The sequence below is a fragment of the Emydura macquarii genome, unplaced genomic scaffold, assembly GCF_026122565.2.
Source record: "Emydura macquarii macquarii isolate MOO-44397 ecotype Brisbane River unplaced genomic scaffold, CSIRO-AGI_Emac_v2 contig_1876, whole genome shotgun sequence".
NCBI classification, from domain to species: Eukaryota; Metazoa; Chordata; order Testudines; family Chelidae; genus Emydura; species Emydura macquarii.
Window position 1 is genome coordinate 15,009,791 of NW_027132013.1, and position 23,225 is coordinate 15,033,015.

At 45.5% G+C, this 23,225-nt stretch overlaps 2 long non-coding RNA genes across 5 annotated transcripts in view; one reads left to right on the forward strand and one right to left on the reverse strand.

Annotated features, from left to right (window-relative positions):
* LOC137159656 (uncharacterized) overlaps positions 1 to 22,912 on the forward strand; it is a 133,892-nt gene extending 110,980 nt beyond the window's left edge. For all 3 annotated transcript variants that reach the window (XR_010921688.1, XR_010921686.1, XR_010921687.1), the window contains exons 4-5: positions 20,609 to 20,683; positions 22,746 to 22,912. This is a non-coding gene — a long non-coding RNA (uncharacterized lncRNA). The remainder of the gene's footprint in view (positions 1 to 20,608; positions 20,684 to 22,745) is intronic.
* On the reverse strand, positions 1,184 to 8,000 carry LOC137159658 (uncharacterized). 2 transcript variants are annotated; one of them, XR_010921689.1, is made up of 4 exons: positions 7,867 to 8,000; positions 7,538 to 7,611; positions 4,103 to 4,288; positions 1,184 to 2,325 (listed from the first exon to the last, which is right to left on the reverse strand). It is a non-coding gene; the product is annotated as an uncharacterized lncRNA (long non-coding RNA). The 2 variants fall into 2 exon arrangements; XR_010921690.1 differs by lacking the exon at positions 4,103 to 4,288.
* Positions 22,913 to 23,225: the final 313 nt, after the last annotated feature.

Below are 23,225 nucleotides of genomic sequence, written 5' to 3' on the forward strand. Positions count from 1 at the left end.
GATTGATCTGAGATTTCAGCCACTTCCTCCCACTCACCTTCATTGCTGAATGATACTTATACATGAAAGGCCTCAATCCTGCATGGGTAGATAGTGGGTACATAGCTGCACCCATGCACTGCATGTTGCTCATGCATCAGTGGAAAAATAACCTAATCATTCCATAAAAACTTGCTCTGATATTGCAAGCAAAGTTGAGTTTGCAATTTCAACATAACTACAGCCAGGAACACACAACTTCATATGAAACTTAAAGTTAATAATAATAATAATAATAATTGGTGTTTATATAGCACTTTTCTTCCAGTTATTCCAAAATATTCAAAACTTGAAAGTGATATATAAACTTTGGGCCCAGTTCTGTGGACTACTTGCATGAATAAATACTACTCAATATGGGTAGGGGTTGCAGAATCAGAAATCACTTCATCCTACACTGAAGTACTGCAGCCATCTCTGGAATGGAATGGGACAGTTGCTCAGAAAGAGTGTTCTTCAGAAATGAAGAAGGAAGCAGTATTCACTTGAAATTAAATGGTGAATTTTTAGGGTATGTTGAAGGTTAGCATTTCTAGGTCACTCCTTTGAGGTGAGAGCAGGCCCCTCATTTACCTCTTATGTCGGTCTCCAGGAAGCCACAACCCTGTTGTCTAGTTCTGAGGCATGGTGTAAAGCCATCCAGTTACACCTTTTAGGGAGTCCACCCCCTTTTGGACTGGAAAATCCTTCCCTGACCCCCTTTCTTGTGCAAGGGAGAAGGAAGCAATCTCTGAGGTTCAATAGACAGTTTCTGTTCCCACTTCTTAATGTGAGTAAACGTCAAGCTTAATCCAGGGAGAATTTCAACAAAGAAAACCAGCCCAGCCCATCATCTTCCTCACAGGGCTCGGGCAAACCATAAATCAGTTAGTGCCACAAGACCCCCAGTCTGGGAGCCCTGGCTCTGCTTGATTTTGAGTGTCACCTCTACTGCATTGAGTTCTTCTGCCCAACTCCAGGCCTGACAAGCCCCATGGATGTGGTGGTTTACAGCTGATTGCTACCACAGGAGTTCCGTGATCCTTGCCTTGCAGGGGGTGGGGGGAATGACTCATTTGCCCTACCACAGCAAAGGAGAATGTAATAAATAGTAATTTAGTTAAGATAATAAGGTTAATACATTCTTTAGATAAGTGTCATGGTATCTTTAATGACCACATGTGCTTAATATTTTTCTTTTACAGTTCATTCAAAAGTCCGGTTCTTTCAGTTCCTGTTTGAACACAGTTGCTAACATAAGGCACAGATGCACTCTGATATCTATTTATAAACAGTGTTATTCTCTAATACATTTTATTGAGCAAGTGAGTGACCACTGAGTTCTTGTTTAAACTGTGTGTCAGATGAAGTGCCTGCATGCACAGTTGCTGCACTAGAGGGAGTAGGAACCTCATCTCTGCCATGGACAGCTTTGCCTCACTTAGGCTTGTATAGTATGCATGCTGTGTTGAGGCCATCAGATTGAGCAAGTCCTCTGGTTACTAAATATAGAATATTGAATACAGAACAATTCTGGAGCTCAATGAGAGAACAAGACTCTTCTAGAGATTATTTTCTAAACCTTTTTCAGCTTCAAACAGCTGGATATCCATGTCAAAATAGTTCCTTTGGTAAGGAATCCTCCACCCAGGCACTTTCTGGAATGGCTCCATCCGGAGTCTGAGAATCTCTTACCCCAGGTGCTGTCTGTATTTATTCTTTCCTGTGGAAGGGACTCCCCTATTTTATTACATTCTTGATTTACTTCAGCTGAGGGAAATTATTCCCATCTCAGGCACTCTCTGACTTTACTACTACTTACAGCAGTCAACCCCCCACCCCAGCCACTTGTAACAAGTTCCTATATTACAGATGATACAGAACTACTAGAGTGAAAGGACGTGGGGCTTGTTCTATCTGTAAACCTGGAGAGGACCTTACTTTCGGCTAGAACCTTACTTTCCACTCCAAAATCACGGGCCTGTACCACACCAGCTAAAGGAGGTCTTCCTTAGCTGAAAATTGTTATAGTTTCCCATATACAAAATATAACCATAAAGTTCTTCTTGGAGTGATGGTCCCTATTGTATTCCACTGAGGGTTATATGCATGTAACTTGTGTCCGGAGCTGGAGATTTTGAAAGCAGCAGTATCCATTGGTCCACACGTGTGCCCTTACTTTGCTTCATGGTTTCTTCTAAGGTGATAAAAGGCGGGACAGACCAACCATGCCCTCAGTTCCTTCTCACCGCCACATAGTCCGAGTTGGAGCCTTTTCCATTCTCTCATCTTTTGTGATGCATTTTCCTACAAACACAGGAAAAAAAAAACTTTTATTCCAGTATATAGTTAGTATTTTTAAATTTTTGTAATAATTTTAGTGTTAGTAGTTTTTAGGATTTTAAGGACTTTGGGACGCCATTTTACCAGTCGCCCTCCCCCAGCACCCACGCCTGGGTACTGGATTATGCCAAAGATGACATGGTTCACGATCTGTGCCTCCTGTCCTTGCTCATTCTCAGTCAGCGACTAGCACCAGCGTTGCCTTCACTGCTTGAGGGAAGCTCATGTTGCATCAAAGTGAGGTATCTGCTTCTCTTTCCCAAGCTGTACCAAGGAAGGCCGGGTTTTCCTCCTCAAGAAGCGCTTCAGGGAGGTCGCCATGAGGTTGCACTTGGATCCAAACCAAGGAACCTCCCCTCTACATCGTCCATAATAATTGAGGAGTGCGTCTCCTATCGCAGACCACCAGTCCAGTTCCACTGGTACCAGTGCTATGGACCCTGTGCTGGAGCTTAGCCATGAGGCAAAGAAGCATGTTTATAAACATGGCAGTAAGTCTTCCTCCAGACCCAAGAAGTATACCATCCACCAGTTCCGGCCACAGAAAAGCAGCACATTCCAACCTCACAAGCATGATAATAAGTTGCACAGACCGGCAGATCCATCAGTTCCATCCACCAAACTGCAAACTCTTTCCAGGTCGGCACCTTCGGTTCTGATGCAGTATTGTTCCAGCTCTTGTTCTCAGTGCAAAGCGTATACTGCTAACACCGGGGAGTCTTGTCAGTCTCCGAGCCTCATGAAACTTTGGCAGAGGTGAGATCTACACACCTTCAAGTGCCATCGCTCCTCTTCATTAGACTTGCCTCCTTCAGACCATGTTCCTGCCTGTTCCCCAATGGCTCCCATGATTCCACCAGTCCCAACAGCACCACCATTCAAACTGGGCTCTGACTTCTCAGCATCGGAGGAATTGGACAGAATGCAGGGTCCGCCCCTCCTATACCATTGATATAACTACCCTAAGATCCTGCTGACTCAATAGCAATACCCTCCCTTTGCCCAGCCCTGAGATCCTTGGTACCATGCTCCTTGGGGCCCTCCACAGCAACCACTGGATCTGTCTGGTTGGCCATACTGGGGGTCATGGCCACAGTATCCGCCATCAGAAACTTCCTGCTTTGCTTGTGAGCAGTCTCCAATCTTGCCCCTTTGACCGTCATCAAGTAGGCATTCAGAAGTGCTGTTGGAGGATGCACGACTGTCAGACTCGGATGATACCGCTAGAACCAGAGCAATTCTCCTTGTCATACCCTGATGCTGCAGTGTTTTCAACTCCCTCTTCGCCCCAGGATGACTACTGCCAAATTCAAGAACTGCTACATAGGGTGGCACATTCCACTGGAGGAAGTAAAAGACAAGCAGCACCAGCTGCTTGACATCTTACACACCTCGTTAATGGCCAGAGTGGTTCTACTAATCAACAATGCCATTCTTCAACCAGGACTGTATGGCACACTTCAGCTATCTGCACACCCACCCCCAAAGGTGCCCAAGGGGACAGAGAAGAGGTGTTTTGTGCCTCTGAAGGGATCTGTTTCTCTTCTCTCACTCCCCATCTAATTCCCTCATCATTCAGGCAGCAACAGAATTAGGCCCAACAGCAACACCTGTGCTCCATCCCAGCTGATAAAGAGGACAAGACATTGGGTCTTCTGGATCTCAAGATCTTCTCCTCTGCCAGCCTCCAATTTTGCATTTCCAATTACTTGACTCTATTTGCTAAGTATAACTTCCTTACCTACAGCAAGTTGGCAGTGTTCACAGACAAACTGCCCCAGGCTATCCTAGAAGAGGGGAAATTGGTTGCAAGGACAATACTCCAGGTCATGGTTGACACAACAGATATTTCTTCATGCACGATGACTACGGGGATCATCATGCATAGGGAGTTGTGGCTACATTCATCAGGTTTTCCAAGGGAAGTCTAGAACACAAAGAGTACCTTCTGTTGAGTTTCATCTCTTCAATCAAAAGACTGACTCCCCCCTTCACTCCCTCAAAGACTCTAGGACCACTCTGCAATTGCTGAGTATCTACTACGGATGTAGAAGGTTAACCATTTAAACATTTAAACAGTAATCAGCTGCTTAAATATTTTAAACAGGTGATTACTGTTTAAACTGGGGGCAGAGGGGAGCGGCAGCTGGGCAGCTCCTGCTGGTGGGGAAGCGCAGAGCTCAGCACGGGGCTAGCTGCAGCTGGGCTCGGCTCCCAGTGAGCGGGGGAACCCAGTGGCGGGGGGAGGGAGGCGAGCTGCAGCTGGGCTCAGCGAGCAGCAGGGAGCCCAATGCAGGGGGGAGAGAGGTGAATCGCAGCTGGGCTTGGATCCCCAGGAGTGGCATGGAGCCCAGCACAGGGCGGGGGTGAGCCACAGCTGGGCTTGGCGAGCAGCGTGGAGCCCAGCGGGGGGAAGGTGAGCCGTAGCTGGGCTTGGCTTGGCTCAGCTTCCGGGGCGTGAGAGCTGCCCAGCGCACTCCCTCCCCCCTCCCCCCAGCATTTAACCATTTAAACATTCTATTTTTAGAACATTTAAAGGGATTTTAAATTAAACTAATTTTTACATCCCTAGTATCTTCACACCAGCACCCAAATGCAAATTCTACCACCTGTCTGCAACGCAGCAATTTAGAGCTCCCCAGTTCTTCGACCAACAGTCTTATGAGGCTCCTCACAAGTGCCAGATGACCCAAAGGTCCCATCCTACAGGTTCATTATCACAACCTTCAGTGTCTCATACTCAGTCTTCACAGAATTGTTATTTCTGAGTGCAACCAAAGAGCTGCCAACCACCCTGCCTCACACTGTGCACCCAACCCACCCCCTTAGCAGGGCATCTAACACTCTTTTTACCAATCATTGATAACAATGGGTCTTGGATGTCATTCAACATGGCTATACGATCACGTTCACAATGCTACCTCACCCGTGGCCCTGGCCCTGCCTCATGGGCCACGCTCAGGACAGTATCCTGGCTCAGGAAGTGGACTCCTTATGGCAAAGGGGAGTAATAGAACCTGTTCTTATGACATATCAGTGCGCAGGGTTCTATTTCACCTATTTCCTGGTCCCCAAGAAGAAGTGTGAGTGGAGACTGATATTGTACCTCCACCATCTCAACCGCTTCATATGCAAGCCAAAGTTTCATATGGTCACCCTAGAAAGAGGTGTGTGGTTTATGGCTCTCAATATGCAAGATGCCTACTTTCACATGGATCTCCATCCTACCCACAGACTTTTCCCAAGATTCAAGGCTGGCCTTTGCCACTTTCAATACAGGGTTTTATCATTCAAATTCACCACTGCTCCACAGGTCTTCACCTAGGTTTTCTCAGTAGTGGCGGCCCACAGCTGGTACCAAGGGGTCCTTATATTCCCTTATCTCAATTATTGAATGCTAGCAGCAAGAACAAAAAGAGAAGCTCAAGCCTTAACCTCGGTGCTGCTCACACTGCTCTCTTCCCAAGGGGCAAGCATAAATGTTGAAAAAAATTGACTTTGGATTCCACACTCCCTAGAATTCATTGGGGCCTGCATTGACGGGATCTCAGCACGTGCCTATCTACCAGAGGACAGGTTCCAGGCCCTATAAAAGCTGATTTCCAAAGTGATCTCCAGTCCTTCTGTTCCGGCCAGGACATGCCTTTCTCTTCTTGGCCACATAGTGGTTTGCACATACATGATTGCCTTCATTCGTCTCTGCTTTTGCTGCCTATAACTGTGGCTTCAGAGGATTTATTTCCACCATACACCACACCATTTCTGCTAATGGTTCCCCATGACTGTATCTCGTCCGTCCAGTGATGGACAGACCCAAGTCAGGTCTGCACCAGAATGCCATTCTTTCCATCTTCCCCATGCATGACGATCATCACAGACACATCGCTCATTGGATGGGTACCTATATGGGACTCAGGGGACTTGTGCATCTGGGATTCCCGAGCAGTCCATCAACATCCTGGAACTTTGGGCAGTGTGAAAAGCATATTGTGCGTTCCTCTCATCCATCCATTACAGTCACGTTCTTGTCATGTCAGACACCATCACTGCAGTTTACTACAACAAGCAAGGGGGTATGTGGTCAACTGCACTTTATGTGGAGGTGATTCGCCTTTGGGACTTGGTGCATTGTCCACAAGACCTTACTGTCAGCAGTATATCTTCCCCGGACTCAGAACATACTTGCAAATTCTCAGTAGAAAATTCATTACAGACCACGAGTGGGAGCTCCACAACGCTGTGGTCACCAGCATCGACTACTGGGGGATTCTGACCAGAGACCTTTTCACTTCCCATGCCACCAGCAAATGCACCCAATACTGCTCCTCTAGGGGGTGCTCAGCGTCCTTTCTCAGGGCAAAGCCCTGGTCATCTGCTGGTTGGACCAGGTCAATTATGCCTTTTCTCCTCTACCACTCCTGCCACATGTTTTGCACAAGATCAGACAGGAGAGAGTGATGGTCATTCTGATCGCCCCATTTTGGCCTCACCAGTTCTGGTTTCCCCTTCTCCACATGTAAGCTCACTCCCCACTTCTGCTTTCACTTCTCCCGAATTCCTCACACAACAAGGCGGCTGGATCCAACATCCCAATCTACAGGACATTCACCTCAGAGTTTGGTTTTTGGATCAGTATCTTTGCTAGAGTGAGACTGTTCGTCAGCCGTTCAAGACATCCTTTTGAGTGGCCAAAAAGAATCGACAAGGTGCTCCTATAGGGCCAAGTGGAAGTGTTTCACCTCATGGGTGCAACAGAGGGGTCTTTCTCCTGAGGATGTGGACATTCTTCTTTTGGATTATCTCCTCTTACTGAAGACATCAGACCTCACTCTCACCTCCATCAAGGTGCATGTAGCTGCTATCAGTGCCTTTCAGCGCCCTGTGGATGGGTACTCTGTCTTTACTCACCCCTTGACTACCAGGTTTTGGAAGGGCCTCGTACAAACCAATTCCCGTGTCCAACCCTTCACTCCCCAATGGGATTTCAACCTCACGGCATTGACAAAGTCACCCCTTGAACCTTTGGCCTCATGTTCCCTGTCTGTCCTCTCCAACTTGGGACCATCATGGTGGACTTCGCCACGTTCCATAAGGACATGCATTTCCCTGCATTTGCATCCCAAATTTCTGACAAAGGTAGTTTCATGTTTTCATCTCAACCAACCCACGTGTTTACCTGTTTTCTTTATGAAGCCTCCAGAGGGACGGCACCTCCACTGCCTCAATGTCCACAGGATCCTGGCGTTCTACCTGCATAGAATGAGATCATTCAGGAAGTCCCCTATACTGTTTATTGCCATAGGTTTAAGGGGCAAGAAATCTCCACTCAGAGGATTTCTAAGTGGGTTTTGGAGTGCATTACGCTCTATCAGTTATCAGGACTGTCTCCACTTCTTGGGGTACAAGCCCACTCCACAAGAGTGAAAGCATTGACTACAGCTATGCTCCATGATGTGCTGCTTATGGACATACGTAAGGTGTAGCCACGTGGAGTTCAATACATACCTTGTCTTCTCAGTATGCCTTGATGCGAGACTCTTCAACAGGTGCCTCATTCATCACAGCTGTTCTCCATTCCATGGTTCCATCACCTCACACTCTCTTCCTATCTAGGTACTGCTTGTTAATCACCCTCAGTGGAATACAACACGGATCATCACTCGAAGAAGAAGATGTAACTGGAGGTTCTTTGAGAGGTGTGGTCCCTATCTGTATTCCAATCCCACCCTCCTACCTCTTTGCTGCAGATCTTTGATTTGCGTTGGAGAAAGAACTGAGGGTGCGGACTAAACCACTATTACTTTCAACATCTCTGGCTCCAGGCATATGGCGCATGAGTCATGGAATAGATAGGGACCACTTATCTTTCATCTGAAATGACTTATTTTAGAATAAGGGTTTGAAACAACCCATAAGAAATCCATGATAGAACATGTTCTAGGTCCTTCTCCTCCTGTGTATTAAATAGTACCATACTGCAATGACTGTGATCACAGGAGAACAGCTTTCTGCTGCACTCCTTACAGGTGAAAATGAATCCAGCTCCAACAGTAGCTGCTTGGCTCACCGAGTGTAGCCGGGTACAGATCAATGTATGCATAAAGTACACCATCCTCCAAGATTTTAGCTGGAGCAGCAGGATCATTCATCTATGCTGGGAAATTTCACAGAGGCTGGAGCAAGTGGGCTTTCAGCAGACTCTGTACCAGTGCTTGGAATGCATGAAGCAGTTGAGGCTCCTATGCTGGACCAGAGATGCCAACAGGCATCCTGGAAGGTTTCATTATACGTGCTCCCTCTACGAAGAGGCTTGATGGTTCATGAGCCCCTCCTCAACCCTGGTACCCTCATTGTCTGACAGGACATTGATGAGGGTCAGGGCGAGGAGATAGCAGGGATGGTAGAGGATGCCACAGAAGAACCGGAGGAGAAGGAGCATGTGATTCTGCACCATTACACAGAGGAGCAGGTTGAAGAAGCCCCGGCAACATACCTGAGGAGGTCTCTAAGCTATGGCAGGAACCAGAATCCCAGGCTGGTATGTTACAATGGCCCCTCACCCATATCCCGTCTTCCTGTGGTACTAATTTCCTGATTTTAAGGTCAAGGGCATTTGATCTTAAAGTGCACTTACTTTTCTGCCCTGGATAATATGCTATGCATTGCTCTATGTCATGCCCCCATCCTTTTACCAAACTCCTCCAACTTTTCCTCTTCCATCCAGCCCCTGTTCTTCTCCACCCTGAAATGGTCCTCAGGTGAGACAGTTACAAATCAATGATTTTATTGACTTCTGATGAACTACAGTTATGCACTTGGCTTCTACAGTTATTTTTTCAAACACTTTATGAAGGAAAAATCAGTGTGCCCCTGTGTCTGTGCATTTCTTAGCTGCTAATCAGGCAGCGATGTTCCCGTGGCCAAGGGGAGGGGACGCACTTGTAGAAAACTTAGTTGGTTGTCTAAGGAAAAGTTAGTTACAGCAGTATTGTCTCCCTTGGAAGATTACAAAGATTACGATCTCTGTCGCTGGTGTCTGCCCTCTCCCTGCACAGGAGCATGCTACACAAGGTGAGAGGGGTGGGGAGTCATAGAAGGATCCAATCCCGTGGTCAGATAAAAACAATGCAGTGTCCCTTTCCAGTTGAAGCAAGGGGTTGTGATGCTGAGCTGAATTCTCAGGAAACCTAATGAAATTGCAGTTTGTATCTTTCTTTACCTGTCCATTTCACTATTAGGCAGGCACAGGGGCAGGATTTTCTAGTAAAGATGGGGGGTGGGGCGATTGATTCATGGTTCAGATTTTCTTTTGCATGAAATCTCTGTATGCTCCCTGAGAATGTGTTCAGTTTCCATTCAAATTGTCTCCCAATCCTGTAAACATATTTCAGCAAATTTCTGTTGCAGCATGAACTCCAGCTGGTTCTTCAGGTTCACCAGCAGACACAACCCTTCCTTTCAGCAATATGTAGAGAGGTTACCATTAGCAAAACCATCTCTAACCTAGATTGCCAAATCCCCTCTGCAGGCCTGGAAAGCCACTTCTCTTTTCCATTCTGGTATTTTGAAAACCGCTATGTTCTCCAAATGTTGGCCAGCCTTAAAGGAAGAAATTGTAAATTGGTAGGATAGCCCCCTGAAAGAAATTACTCCACCTCCCCTCACTCCCATTGAGACAGTATAAACATTAGGGCACGGGAGCAGAACCAGATCATCATCCCATTGCTCCAGGTCTTCCACCCAGTTTTTCAGGGATGAACAGTGAGGGGCAATGTGATCAGGCACTACCATCAGCAAATGTGTGAAGACGGGACAGTACCAACAAGACAAAACAAAGCCATTCCTAGAGTATCTCCCTGTGAGGCACAGAATCCTGGGATACCAGTCCTGAAATGGTAGCATGAACATTGTATACCTACAGCAGCAGGGTGGATGTGGGTATATGCATGTACACAGCATTATAGCCCCGTGTCCAGCACAGTATATGTGGACTCTTGGACATGGGTATGTGAAGCATGTGGGAATATTGGATATGCACGCAAGTGTATACATAGCCTTAAAACAATCTTTAAGTTGAGGATTGGGGTAGGTTCTAAAGATGTTTGAGTGCCACCTCTGCTTCCTACCTTACCACTCCTGCAAAGTGTGCTGAGCTCAGTGCTCATGGTTGAACATGAGAGCCTTGGGTCACCAAGTCTGAATAAGATTTTTCTCTCCAGGGGATTGCATGCGCATGCATGCAAACAAAGTTTCATTTAGAGATACAGATTTGAATGAACCCATGAAGGGGATGTTCACTGCTGGTACTTCCCCCTGTTCTGGTGGGGGCATGGCAATTTGTCTTTCTTCTAGGTGACCTCTTTCTTATTTCTACTCCACCCTGTGGTGGTCTGTCTTTCCAGTGACTCTGCCTTCTGGCCAGGTCAGGTATTGAAGTCTGTCCCTTTCAGGGTATATATATAGAGTCTGACCATGGGGTAGCCTTCAGGATTAAGCAGGAAGCTCCAGTGTGTCCCTCCTTTGCTTGAGATCTTGCATCTCAGATCTTTTTGTCTTCAGGGTCCTCTCCCCCTAAGTAGGTTCCTGAGTCAGGGATAGGCCTCCATCATTATCCTTCTGTAGGGGTTGATAGTGGAGCCCAGGCCTACCCTCTCCACCAAGCTCCAAGCCAGGGCCCAGTGGTAGGCAGCTAAGTCCTATACCCTGCAATGCTATGTGGCTACCTCCCTGGATCACTTCCTACTTGCCCCCTCTGTTACCACAGTATAAAGTAAAGAACTAAACTGCAAGGACAAAGTCTCTAACTTTCAGAAGTCACATGTCCCTTCAGTGTAGGTTTGCCAGACGTCAGGCAGCAAGAGCTCCTGTGATGCTTCCCAGGAGCTCAGAGTGTAGGTTAGTTCACTTCCACCATCTGCCTGACATTGGGCTTCTCTCTTTCCCTCTAAGCTTCTCCTCTAGCTTGTGCTGGTTTCATATGTACGGTGGGGCAGGCCTGCCTGCGTCCAGAGCAGCTCTTAAACTCCTTCCTTTCCAGTGTGGGATATGTACATCCTACCACAGAACCCCAAAACTGGAAATTATATCTAGCTGAAACCACTGAGTTCCATCTAGTTTCAATATGAAAATACATTATAAATCTGCCCCAGATCCACAAACCTCAGTGATGAACTAAGGCTGAGTTTTGGATTTGAAACAAAATTCAAATACAGCAGTGTTTCACATATTTTGTCATGAACATTTTGCAAAACGTTAGTTGAAAGCAGGCTCACTTCCTAAGTGCCTAATTTCTCCATCTACTTGAACCTTTAGTGATGGCATAGGGTTAAATTATGCCTTTGCATGTTTTCACAGGATCCTCACTGAAAAAAATGAGTCCTTGCACATCCCCTTGATTGCTGCACAGTTCTGCCAACGTGCATAAATCTGGATATCCACACACACTGCACTAAAATCTGTACAGAAAAACTATGACCACTTTATTCACTTTCTTATTAAAGCTGCTATGAAATACATTCCTCATGACTATCACAAGATCTATACTACTTGCTGGCAGCCAGAAATAGAAGCACTCTTCAAAAAATATGAGAAGAGAGGTAATTCAAACACAGCAAAAGCACTAATGGTCACTGAACTATGCCCACCTGAAGTGATAGAATGAGAGAGTGGAAGTGACTTCACTCATTCCAGTTGCAAAGCAGGGCACTCCTCTGTAAGCGTGAAGCCACTGACTTGATAAAACACAGTCAACCGAAAGTGACGGCCAATGCTATCACCTCAAATCTTCTGTGTAATTCAAAGACCAAAACTAACAAGCTGATGATTAAACAGAAGGTTCAGAAATAGCTCTTGTTTTAAACATCTGAGAAAGCCCTGACACTTCACCTCTATCATCTCCATATACTACAGAAGAAATAAACAAGGGCCTTGTGGCCACTAAAATGGAAAAGGATGGCATTTACCCTGAATTCCTTAAGAATTTGGGGCCAAAGTGATGAATGTGGTTGGCAGACCTATCCACTGCTGTATGTTTGATGGGAAAGATCCCCAAAAAGCTGGTATGAAATAATTAGTTATTGCTTTCCCTAAATATGGGAAATCACCAAATGATGCTGCCAGCTATCAGTCAAAATTACTCCTCCCTATAACTCATACATTTATGGAAAGGGCATTGCTGACCCATCTCATCACTATCTTTGAAGCCATCCTGGTAAACGAACAGACCAAGACAAAGTTGCTGTGGCCAGGTTCTTGAAACTACCAGTTACGCCAAGGCTGACCTCCAGCAAAACCAAAAAAAAGCCAGAACAGCAGTGTTAGATTTATCTGTCACCTATGACACAGTTTGGATGTATGGGTTATCAACTGTCATAGCATTGTTGATAATTAATCATTGATAGTTATTGATTGACAAATTACTTAATTGATAATCATTTAATAGATAATAATTTGAATTGTGATTATATGTTTAGTGGGAGAGGTTCTCTTGAGTCTGGATTACTTTAACAACAAATCTTGGATAAGTCAACTTGCCCAGATTTATTCATAAACAGTTAGTAAAGCCTGCACATAGACTGTAAAGGGGTGCACTCTCACTTGAACCACGGGCAGTTCATGAACCGCCGGTTTGGGAAGGCTACCCCAGCCGTGCCCATTCCACACCCTCTCCCGTCAGAGCCCCACCCCAGGCAGTCTGAGTACCAGCTGAGTGCCCCGAGAGCCCATGCCCCAGCCCTGCCCCAACCCACCCTGGCCCCAGGCTGGCCAGCCTGCACCCCAGCACTTCCCCACCCCCATTGTTGGCCCAGCCTGCCCCAGCACCAGGGCCCAGCCCAACCCAGCCCCAGGATGGCTGGTCCACCCCAGCCTCTGGAGAGCTGCCAGCCTGAGCCACCCCAGCTACCGAAGTGCCACCCGCCCCAGTGCCGGCCTGCCCTGCTCCACTCCCACTGCTGGAGTGTCGGCCCAGCCTGCCTCAGCGCTGACCCACCCCAGCCCCAGGCTGGCCTGAGCACCCCCAACCCCTGGAGCGCCCCCGGCCCCTGGAGCGCCCCCGGCCCACACCCTTCCCTAGCACCCCACCACCAGAGTGTTGGCCCAGCCTGCCTCAGCACCAACCTGCCCTGGCCCCGGGCCGGCCGGCCAGCCGGCCTGCCCCAGCACCAGAGGGCCCGAGCACCGGGCAAGCCAGGTGGTCCCAGCCCTGGAGAGTCAGACTGGGCTGGCCCGCCCCAGCACTGCAATGCCCCCTCTGGTTGGGCGGCCACCTGCACCCCAGCCCCCACCCGGCTCCCATGGAGGAGGCTAACAAGCTGTTCTGGGCTCAGCAAGCACTAACCAGACACACCTATAAGGCTTGCTTTGCCTTGAGGGAGAAAGCTTAAAAAGGGAAAGCCTGCCACAGGACAGGGAGGTAACTAGGAGAAAGACTGCTATACCGCAGAGACTGCTGGCTGTGGGGACAGATCAACAAAGAAGGTCGTGGTCACTGACCCTTGCTGCCCCTGAAACTGTGTGGACCAGGTATAAAGTGGGGATACCAAAAGGAGGGGCTGGAAGCAAACCCAAACCCTGATAAAGTACAGTAGAATTTGCAGATAAACTAACTCTTTGGGTTTGGCTTAAGAGACTAACCACCTTTGTTCTTTTATTTTACTTTGATTCTCTCTCAAGAGAGGGAAAATAATCTTTTGTTTAGAAAATGCCTTGTGTGCTACAAACAGGGGATGGATTCTGTAAGCAGCCCAAATTGGGGTCTGATGGGGGCTCAGAGAGGCCACCTGCCTACCGCATACAGAGAGAGGAATATAATTATCAGCCGTAGTAGAAAATCTATCCTGTAGTTCTCTGACAGTTTGTGTCCATCCTACAGATGATCTTACTTCCTCAAAATCTTTAATAGTAGTTATACCTTTTGTTCTTCTTTGTTTATCCTTCCATCCTTAATCTGTTTTCTCCATTTTTGTACATTTCTTTAATCTTAGGTTACTTCCTGACATATTTTGCGGTTAATATTGCTGAAACATCTATAATAGCAGTTTTCTATTTTGTGATTACCAAAAATCTTTATAATAGCATTTCTTAAGAACACGCTAAAGGTTATTGCTTGGGAAAATTCCACTCTTTAAACCATCTTTATCTTAACTGCAAAAGCATTATGAATCTTTTTTGGTCTATCTTAAGTGTCAACAGTACTATGCAACTCCTGGCCGCAATGCTGAGCAATCATAGATACTACAACCTTTCGAATGGGCAAATCGGCAAAGTACATACCCTGTGTGATTGTTTATCTTAAATAATGAAGAAGCCAGCATGGAGCCTTAACATCTGTATTAATGCCTTACCAGACAATTCTGAGTAAATTAATTTATGCTGATAACATTGCTCTTGTAGTCCAAGACAAAGACTTCACCACCATTGGTGTCATCCTCTCCCCCAAACTCAAGACGATGGAATTCTTTCAATATTGGAAGCTCTGCCCCAATGCCTTCAAAACCTTAGTAACACCCTTTCACCTAAACAAAGTTGCCAAGGAACCATTTAATGTCACCTTTTGTAGTCAACATGTCTGAAATGAGCCCTATTCAAAGTATTTGGGTGTAACTTTGGAAAGAAGCCTGAGTTTTAAAGCTCTTCCTCATCACTGGTGGCCATCATTCTGGCCTCTTCCAAAGGCTACATCTCTCTCCCTCCAACTGCCCACAGACTGGGATGCCACTTTTATAATATGTTAAGTTGACACTACCTTGTCAAATGCATATTCAGTAGGGGTTTCTCCCCTCTTCCTTATTTGTATTTCCTCCCCTTATTAATGTTACGGTGACCTTCTTCTACAGGTTAGGATATTAACGATTTCAGCTCATTATCTTATACGTCAATTCATTGCCATGGCACTCTTCTGGTTGGATGTTATTTTTAGAACTTTCCAAAAGTCAGTGTTAGCTCATGTGGTTGGCTGATGTCATTATGGCCAAAATTCGCCCTGACACTCTACTTTCAGTTCCCCAAAACTTAGGGGTTATCTAGGTTTATCTATGACAAAGTTCATAGGCTTCAAGCCTCTTACTAATTGCTGAAGCCAATGTCTTACTGGAGGCAGGCCTGTAGGTTCCTTGCATTATTGCTGAAAATAGTGGAAAGCAGAAACCCACTGGGCTACATTCATTTAAAATCTTGCTGTTGTTGGCTAGTTTCTGCATGGTGCATTAACTCTCTCTTCTAAGGCTATGTCTACTCTAGTATTTTTGTCGATAAAACTTTTGTTGGTTAGGGGTGTGAAAAAGCACACCCTTGATTGACATAAGTTTTGCTGACAGAAGCACTGGTATGGCCAGCTGTATGTCAGCAGGAGCTCTCCCACAAACATAGCTACTGCTGCTAGCTGGGAGTGGTTTAATTATGCTGGCAGGAGAGCTCTCTTCCGTCGGCATAGAGCAGCAGTGGTACAGCTGTGCCACTGTAAAGTCTCTAGTGTAGACATAGCCTAAGAAGTTAGAAGATATAGAGGGGAGTTAAAAGACGCAACTTATAGATTTATGAATGGGGAACTGTAATGGGTTGGCCTGCTCCTTTTAAGTGCTAGAGGCCTGGAACTGGCCAACCCCATACAATTAGCCCTTCTTGTCACACTTGAGATGGGGTGTCATGTTTAATTAGAACCAGCTGGGTAAGGGGATTCTCTTATAAAAAGCAACAGGCAGCTGCTGAGAAAGGGGGGCTGCTCAGAAAGAGAAACAACATGAGTGATGTGGAGTGTGAGACTTCAGCAAAAGCCTACCAATGCAAGGAATGGCTGCTAGGAGTGAGTAGGTGCCAGTGGGGAGCCCTAAGATATTAGGTGGGAATTGAGAAACTACAGAGAGAATTAGGAAAGACTGCAGAGACTGCTGTGGGTGAGCAGACTCCAACAGAGGACCCTGAGTCTTCAGGGAAATGACTCCAGGCAGGGAAGGCATGGGAGATCCCAGTGAGAAAGACTGGGAATGTGGACTTTCTGAAGATTTGGGAACTTTGTTTTGAGATTCATTTTGTTATTTTAATAAATCCAGCCCCAAGGAGGGGTGTGGCTGAACCAAAGAAGAGTTGTTTTGATAGCTTGAAAAAAAGAGAAACTAAGGCAGGATGCCTGCAGAGTCACCTCAGACCAGGAGGGGGTGCTTAGGAGGCAGCCAGCCCATTGACAGGAACATATCAGAGCATCCCATTCTGCCATGGCATGTCCCATCTAATCCAACAGAGCTACGGGGAGTGAGAATGAAAGCATTGCTCCTCTTTTCCCATGCACCCCTTCAGCTTTTTCTCCCTTCTGCTCAAGTAAGTCTGAAGACAGATCACATGGTTTGCGAGAGTGAAAGGGGGTTATGTTCAGTTAAAAGTTCAAAGACAGGAGTGGGTTTATTTTTCAAATTTTCCACAACACAAATCTAAAACCAAAACAAACACATCACAAATCACTTAAAGAATGAGAACAAGCATTAGAAACTTCCATTCAAGATACCCAAAAGGGGAGCCTTATAAAAGTCTCTGCTTCCAGTTACACACACAGGCCAGGTAGGCAGCAGTAGATTAGTCTTTCAGTATGTGTTAATGTGGATCCCCCTGTAGGTGCGCATGCATGTGAAATCAGAGTCTTTTGACTAGCAGTGTCTGTCAGGACTGCATATGCACCCTGTGCCTCCTTATGCTCTTGTGTGAGGGGATAAAGGGTGAAGCAGCTGTGACCCTCACTCAGTTTCCTCTTAATGCCCATGGCGGCAAGATGGAACCTCAGGCTGTCCAAATCACTATTCTCTGTAGTGCTAGCTCAACTTTACTTATAAACAAAATCTTCTAGAAGAATTAATTTCTCATCAAATTCAATCTAATTGGACTATAAAACTAATTTTAAAAAAAGAGAGTGAAAGGACAATACCCCACTGCACAGCAGAGTCTGATGCTTCACCCTGATTGCTGTGCCTAATGGCAGACTCCAAGACATATGGATTTTAACTCTGCCCATCTTGTGATGGACTCATCCTACTCACAGAAGACCACAGCTGCTGCCTCTTCTGCCTGGGGGAGTCACATTCCAAACAGATGCTCAGTTTGCCACTTTTCCATAAGTCCATACACATTCATCTCAAACTGCATGTGTATCAGAAATCTATTAGAGGAATTATCTTCTAAACCAGAGGAAAAGTCAACACCCAAATCAGAGCTGAAGAAATTGTCTTCAGCTAGTCCCCCCTCTAACAACCTGCAATGCCAGGATCCAACAAAGAGGTAGCGCTGAAAAAGGTGCCAAAGACACCAGCAACAGAAGCCTTAACACTGGCAAGTGCCTCAGCCCTAACAGCCCAACACTGGCAACTTCCTTGGCACCAGCAGCTGTGGCATCAGCAGTTTTGATACTTGTAGCCTCAGTGTTGATTGCAGCAGCATCAAACTTGATGCCAAAGACTGAGCTCAATGGATGGAGGATAGCCCTGAGAACCATCCCATATCATCTTAGAAGGAAAGAAAAAGCACCAGTCCCCCAGTGACAAATCTTCCAAATGTTCAACCACATTACAAAGGAGTGGCAGCCCGGTAACAACCTAGCCACCAGCTTTTCCAGACCCACACACCAATTTGCAGAGACGGGTTTTAAGAGTTCAGTTTGACTTCTCCATGAGGCCAGATGACTGGAGATGACCAGCGATGTGGAATTGTTTTATTCCCAAGGCTGGCACATACATTTGGTGATTTCAGCTGTAAAATGTGGACCTTGGTCTGAGTCCATCATCTCTGGCAATCCAAATCTTGAAAAGACTTCATTTAAGAGAACCTTTGCAGTTGTGGTTGCAGTGTTATTGGCAGTGGGGTAGGTTTCAATCCACTTACTGAAGTGATCAATCTCCATGAGGACATACCGCTTATTCCTCCCCGTCGGTGGTAAAGGACCGATGTAATCTATTTGTATCCACTTCCACAGACCTACCACTGATGCTTTAAATGACTTTTGTTTAGCCTAGAGTCTGCATTATTATATGCACAGTTCAGGCACTGATTAATATGTGCTTCCACTCGGTCTACAACATCTGGTCACCAAGCCACGTTCTTTAACTTTCTAAAGTTTTATCTTTGGCAAAATACCGTTGTCCATGTGCTAACTGCACCAGTTCCTTCCTTAAAACAGTCAGGGCCAAGAGTAGTGGAGTGTTGTTCTGAATGTTATCACTAACCACAAAAATGATGTTATTTCAATCCTTATAGATCTTTCTGCGCTTAATTTCTCCTTTTTGCCAAAGGGCTTGCACTTCAGGATCCTTATTCTGCATTTCTAATATACTATCTGGCATATCCTGATTTCTCATTTTACTTGCATACACTGGAATTGTCTTTTCAGAAGACTTGGTCCACATAGTTTCAGATCCCATCTTAGTGGCTTCTTTTGCTAGACAGTCCACTTCACTATGTAATATTGCTTCAGCAGAATTCTTTTTCTGGTGTGCTTTTACGTTGTGCAACTGCACACTTCCAGTCCTCCCTTTTGCTAACTCCCAGCCATGGAGCAAGAACTAGACATGCGTAACAGCTTTCCCATTGGCTGTCTTCGTTTTTCACTCCATCCAGACTGTTAGCCAGTCTATTAGGGCTCTAACCACCCAGTCTGAATTGGACACTGTCCAGAGGTCTTGTTGGGGGATCTGATTCTACTAGCAGTGCTAAAATGGCCACAGTCTCCACTGCCTGGGCCAAAGGAAGGCTTACTCTCCCTTGTAGGGACTTTTCGTCTTTCCGACGAATTGCTGCGTATCTGGTTTGTGGCTTCCCATCCACGTACACACAGCTACCGTCTGTAGCCCAGATTTCCAAATTGCTGGTTTCCACATCTTCCATTGATCCTTCAATTTTAAATGGGAATTCTAAATTCTTGTACCCTTTGGCTAGCAAAGGGCACTCGTTCAATTGTGTGGGCCAGTAAGGCATATGGTGCCAGTGTCTCTTGTTTAACTTTGTCCACAATGATCTCTCTGTTAATCAATGTGAGAGTCCAGCGAGCTAATTGGGGGTTCGAGACTCTTCCCTGGTTGGCTTTTCCCGACAACACATATTTTATTAGCGTGTGGGAGCTGTGCAATATCACTGATGATAACCCAATTATATACTCCCAGTGCTGTAATGACCAGGTAAGAGCCAATACTTCTTTCACATGCCGTAAACTGCTTCCCTACCTCTGATAAGTTTCTAGAGTCATAAGCTATTGGCTTTAAACCTGTTCCTGTATCTTGGCTGAGGATGGCACGTATTCCACTTGGAGTGGCAGCTAATTGTAATGTGAAGAATACCCCTTCCTTTGGGTATGCCAAGGCAGGTGCTGAGGCAAGGGCAGTCTTCAGTTTCACAAATGCTTCTTGTTGGGCCTGACCCCAACTCCATGGCACCTCCTTTTTTAATAGCTGGTAGAGGGGTTTTGCAAACATTGCATAGTTCTCAACAAAATCCTGTGAGAACCCTGTTAACCCTAAAAATGAATGCAGGGCACTAATGTCCTGGGGTGCCAACAACTTGCCAGTCAGTTCAACTCATTGCTGATCAGGGCATCTGCCCTCTGTCCCAAGACACATTCCCAGATAAGTTATGGTTTGCTTTGCTATTTGAGCCTTTAGAGGATTTACTAAAAATCCAGCATTTTGTATGAATTCCAATAGTTCTTGAAAGACCTCCAGATTCTTTCCCTCTGGTTAGGGTTGAAATTAAAATATCAATGTAGGAGACTATATGCGATTTGCTCCTAATATTTTTCCACATTTTCATCATCTCCTGGTGGCATAAGGAGGGAGCATTGTGGAGCCCTTGTGGCAATTGGGTGAATGTTACCTACTGGTCTGCGAAGGTGAACGCAAGCTTATGACAATCTCTCTCATCAACTAGAATACTGAAGAACGCATTCGCCAGGTCAAGTACAGTGAACCATTTGACTCCTGCCAAAATGGTAGACATCATGTCCTGATATTTCATGACCACCGGTGCTAATCTGGGCGTCACCTTGTTTAACTCTCTATAATCGACCATCAGGCATCAAGTTGTAGGGTAGTCTATGAATAAGAAAAGTCAGGGAAGCAAAATAATGAACAAGGATGATAATTTTTTGAAGGGATAAAGAACAAACAGGAGCACTTGGGGATTAACTATGGGAGTTGAACTCCAGGTCCTATTCCAAAACAAACCAATTAACCCAACCCCAAAGTCAATGTACATAATGTTTTTCTTCTCCCTTTCCCAGGATGTTGGTCACGATCCTCAAGGGAGAGAAGACTGGAATCCGAAGTCCCATCGGTGGAATCAGGAACCGACGCAGGTAAGTAAGCTGAATGATAGTGTGGGGGCTGTCCACAATCTTTTACAGAGGCTCCTTGTCACAACTTTATAGTCCTGAGCTAACTGGCTCACTGCTATTTATACAATCCTGTTGCTGGACAGACTCCAGCTTCTTCCCGCCTTATTTTTCCTCCCTCAAAAGAGTGGGAACGGCTCAGGAAGAAGGCATCCAATATGGAGTCTGAGTTGTCCTTTCCCTTTCCAAAATAGCGATTGCTCTTTTACAAATCACTAAACTATACACAATAACCGGTAAATGGGAATTTACATTAACAATAAATAGGGGACGTAAACACACATACACCCTAGCCAACACTGGGAGCCATGATGGCAGACCCTCTTTATACAGTATTTCACAGGGAGAAGGTTTCCCTTAGGTAACACCCCAAATTCCTCCCCAAGATTGTGTCTGAGTTCCACATCAATCAATTAATACTTACCTGTGTTCTTCCCAAAATCCCATGTTTCTTCTGCAGAGAAGAGACTTCATTCCCTTGATATAAGGTACACCCTGGCATTCTACCTTTAGAGAACCATACCCATTAGAAAATCCTCAAGACACTTTGTTGCCCTGGCAGAAAGGGCATGGGGAAAAGCCATATTCTCACACAGGATTTCCAAATGAGTTTTGGGATGCATCTTAGAATTCTGTAAGATACCAAAGCTTCCCCCTCCTGGGTCTATCACAGCTCACTCTATGCAGGCATAAGCTACCTCCACAGCATCTGATCAGACCTTCCACTACAAGACATCTAAAGAGCGGCGACTTGGAGTTTCGTCCATACTTTCATGTCACAATACACTAACTCAAGCAGCAACGGCAGATGCAGCCATAGGAATGGCAGTAGTACAGTCTCTGTTGCTAGTTTCCTTGCACCCTCCTGCAGTCTGACTACTGCTTTGTAGTCCTCTACGTGTGGAATACACATAGAGACCATCACTTGAATTAAAAATAGAGGTTATTTACTGTAACTGGAGTTTCTTTGAGATTTGTGGTTCCTATCTGTATTCCATTACCTGCCCTCTGTCCTCTCTGCTTTGGATCCGGTTGGATTGCAGTAAGAAGAAAAACTGGACAGGTGCCAACCCACGCTACCTCTTTTACCCTCATTCAGGAGCACAAGATGAGCTATTGCATATGTGCAGGTCAGTGGACACTGCTTCGAAGAAGTTCTGGACTCGGGCACATGGAGTGCCTGTGTCCCCATGTTGGGAATACAAATAGGGACCACACCTCAAGTTACAGTGAATGACCTCAATTTATTTGAGACAGCTGGATTTTCTTCACTAACCTGTTAAGCAGGAACACAGACTAAGGACTGTCAGAAGACTTTCCAGGAATTCCAATCACAGATGACAGCTGCCCAGTGAGAGTCTTCCTTGACCCACAGAATGTCTTCATTTTAGATACAGTACTAATGCCAGTGAGACAGAAGTTGGGCCATGGTTATGCAGGAATACTCAGTGGGTGAGCAGGTCATAGCATACATTAATAGAGCACTTTCTTAGCATGGGCATGAATATTCCACAACATGTCTGTATTAATCATTTTAGGCACTATTTATTTTTGAGATTTATGCTATGGACAGACCACTGCTTATTAAAGTTGATGCACATACAGCAGTTTGATTACCAAACTATCCATCATCCAGGAAAGCTGCATGGAAATACAGACACCATGCCTTGCATTCTTGATAGGACCAAAGAGGATGCTCCATCAATGCAGGCCACTGCATTCTACTGCTTCAAACAGTGTATACATACCCATAGAAATCAGATGGTTGTAGTTTCTCGAGTGGAGCACACTGTCTTCTTTGTTCCAGTTCTGTCTGAACTGTGACTCGTGAGCTTTATGACTCCATCAGCCAGATCATGCGCTATTATAAGCTGACATGTTATGCAGCTCAAGAAAAAAAGTGCCATCCTTATTGACTAAAAAGTACTTGAGGAATTGCTAAATGTGATTATAATCATGTTAAGAATACAGACTTCATTTTGCTTTCAATTGTCTTTAAAATGTCCTTTTTCTTCTTAAATTACAGGCAAAAACTCAGAAGTATACCTTATATTTCTTCACTGACCTATATACATGATGACATGGTAGAACATTGGTGTAGTAATGAAACTGGCATCAAATAAAAAGGAGCACCATTACATATACTGGCTTAGATAAAAAAAGAGTAATAAGAATAAAAATTCACTTCCTGAAGAAAATTATTTTCCTATCATTCTTGTTCTCAGAAGATGTGCAGTTATGACACACTGGCACTCTTGGGTCTCTGTTTCATTAGCATGACTTGTGAGTTTCCCTTAGTAATTAAGTATTTGACAGGAAGGAGGAAAGCAGTGCATGCCTATCTTTGCCTAGAATACTGAATCTCTAATGTAGTGATAGGAAGATCATGCATATAAGATCTAGCAGGAGGAGGTAGTATAGCACTAGGCTTGCTTTGCTCTGTCTTCTTGGGCAGATCCTTGAAAATCATGATGGACAAGCGTTCTCCTTCCTTGAAAATTTTCCC